Source organism: Otolemur garnettii, unplaced genomic scaffold (genome assembly GCF_000181295.1).
Source record: "Otolemur garnettii isolate 467f Iridium unplaced genomic scaffold, OtoGar3 scaffold00111, whole genome shotgun sequence".
NCBI classification, from domain to species: domain Eukaryota; kingdom Metazoa; phylum Chordata; class Mammalia; order Primates; family Galagidae; genus Otolemur; species Otolemur garnettii.
This window is the reverse complement of record NW_003852506.1, coordinates 2,239,460-2,242,142: the sequence shown is the minus strand read 5'-3', so window position 1 is coordinate 2,242,142 and position 2,683 is coordinate 2,239,460. Positions and strand designations below refer to the sequence as shown.

The following is a 2,683-nucleotide window of genomic DNA, read 5'->3' as shown; positions in this document are numbered from 1 at the left end:
TGAGATACTTTTTTTTTTTTTGAGACAGAGTCTCATTATGTCACCCTCAGTAGAGTGCCCTGAGCTCACAGCAACCTCCAACTCCTGGGCTTAGGTGATTCTCTTGCCTCAGCCTCCTGAGTAGCTGGGACTACAGGCGCCTACCACAATGCTGGGTTATTTTTTGTTGCAGTTTGACTGGGGCCAAGTTTGAACCCACCATCCTTGGTATGTGGGGCTGGGGCCCTACTCACTGAGCCACAGGCGCCGCCCTATTGTATTATTTTTTATTGTTGTACTTTTTTTTTTGCTAGAGATAGCATCTGACTCTTTCATGCAGGCTGGGTGCAATGACATGATCACAGCTTACCCTAGCCTCAAACTCCTGGGTTCAAGCAATCTTCCTGCCTCAGCTTCCCAAGTAGATAGGACTGCAGGCTATATTGTTATTTAGTATTATTATTTCTGAATATTTTTAATCTTTGGTTGGTTGAATCCAATATGCTGCATCTGCAGATACAGAGGCCTGACTATAACGTCACTAACAAAATCAGAAAATGATGTAAAAATTAGGAGAGAAAATCTATCTTGGTAATTTAATTGAAATTACAATTTTGGGATTGTGAGTCAATGTAATCGCTGGTATGGTTTAGAATCACAGAATAGGAAGCAGATGTCTAAGTACCAATTAGCTTATGTATAAACTGATTGAAGGGGATTTGTAGAAGTGAGAACTGAAGTCCAGTTTAAGATTACAGAACTGTAAATTAAAAAACTGATAAGTCATTTTAAAGATTGAAAAAGGACCTAATGAATATTAATTCACTTATTTACATTTCTGCAAGATCTCTTTAGACTTCTGTTAATGAAATTGCCATCTGTGTGTATGTGTTGTGAGAGAAAATATAGCATATATTTCTGACTTGGAAAATGTAACATTATTTCATATAAACATGTCATGTTTCAATCTGGTCCAGGGATTTGAGAAATAAGTTAAATCACATTGTCATAAGAGAGAGGGCATTTGAGATAATAAGTTATACAACACAGGCAAAGTAGTCAGTCTACCTTCTAACATGTGAGATCCAACACATGTTAACATGCTAACTGGGCCAAGGCTCACACCTGTAATCCTAGCACTCTGGAGGCCAAGGGGGGTGAGCTCACCTTGCCTGAGCTCAAAGGTTTGAGATCAAGCCTGAGCCAGAGTGAGACCTCTAAAAATAGTCAGGAGTTGTGGCTGGTGCCTGTAGTCTCAGTTACTTGGGAGGCTAAGGCAAGAGAATCCCTTGAGCCCAAGAGTTTGAGGTTGCTGTGAGTTATAACACCATGGCACTCTACCAAAGGCAACAAAGTGAAACTGTCTCCAAAAAACAAAAAACATGCTAACTAATGTTATTTTTAATAGCATTATGGTGTTCTTTACTGCAGCAACTCACTATTTTTTTTTTTTAAGACAGAGTCTCACTTATTAACCCTCGGTAGAGTGGTGTGCTGTCACAGCTCACAGCAACCTCCAACTCCTTGGGCTTAGGCGATTCTCTTGTCTCAGCCTCCCGAGTAGCTGGGACTACAGGCGCCTGCTACAATGCCCGGCTATATTTTTGTTGCATTTTAGCCAGGGCTGAGTTTGAACCCACCACCCTCAGTATATGGGGCTGGCGCCCTACTCAGTGGGCCACAGGGGCCACCCAACTTACTATTCTTGATAAATACAGTGTTATTGGACATTTGAATTGAAATTTTTAATTTCATTTTTGACAGGTAAAAGTGCATTTTCCAAATTTAATAGGAAAATATTTAATCAGAAATGCTTTAAACTCATATATTTACTACATGAAGGGCTTTTGAAATCTCCTTAAAACTCAATACATGGGCTTGGTGCCTGGAGCTCAGCAGTTAGGGCACCGACAACATATACTGTGGCTGGCAGGTTCAAACCTGACCCTGGCCTGCTAAACAACAATGACAAATGTAACAAAACAATAGCTGGGCATTGTGGCGGGCACCTGTAGTCCCAGCTACTTGGGAGGCTGAGGCAAGAGAATCACTTAAGACCAAGAGTTAGAAGTTGCCTTGAGCTGTGATGCCATAGCACTCTACCAAAGTGAGACTCTGTCTCAAAAAAAAAAAAAAAACCCCTCAACACATGCAATATCCTAATTATATGCTACCATTTTAGTGTTTTGAATTCACTCTGTCACTCCTCCTAGATAGGGCTGACCTTTAGACATATATATGTACAGTAACCACACATTTACCAAACGTGAGTAAAGTAGAGACAAATGTAAGGCTATACAAAGCTCTTAGTTCATACACGCATATACTTTAATGAGTAATGAGGTCTTATTTTTTATTCAATATATTAAAACTTTACCAAGTGCAGCTGCCTTTAAAATACTCATTTTAGAAATTAAAAAAATTCTTAATTTGACACTGCTCTAAAAAGGTTTTGACTTTTGTTTTTAGAATTGTTTTTACGGCTCGGTGCCTGTAGCTCAGGCAGCTAAGGGCGCCAGCCACATACACCTAAGGTGGCGGGTTCGAATCCAGCCCGGACCGCCAAACAACAATGACAGTCGCAACCAAAAAATAGCCGGGCGTTGTGGCGGGCGCCTCTGGTCCCAGCTACTTGGGAGGCTGAGGCAGGAGACTCGCTTGAGCCTAGGAGTTGGAGGTTGCTGTGAGCTGTGATGCCACGGCA

At 41.3% G+C, this 2,683-nt stretch overlaps 1 protein-coding gene across 1 annotated transcript in view; it reads right to left on the bottom strand.

Moving 5' to 3' along the window:
- CRYZL1 (crystallin zeta like 1) overlaps positions 1 to 2,683 on the bottom strand; it is a 47,840-nt gene that overhangs the window by 2,474 nt on the left and 42,683 nt on the right. The window lies entirely within an intron of this gene.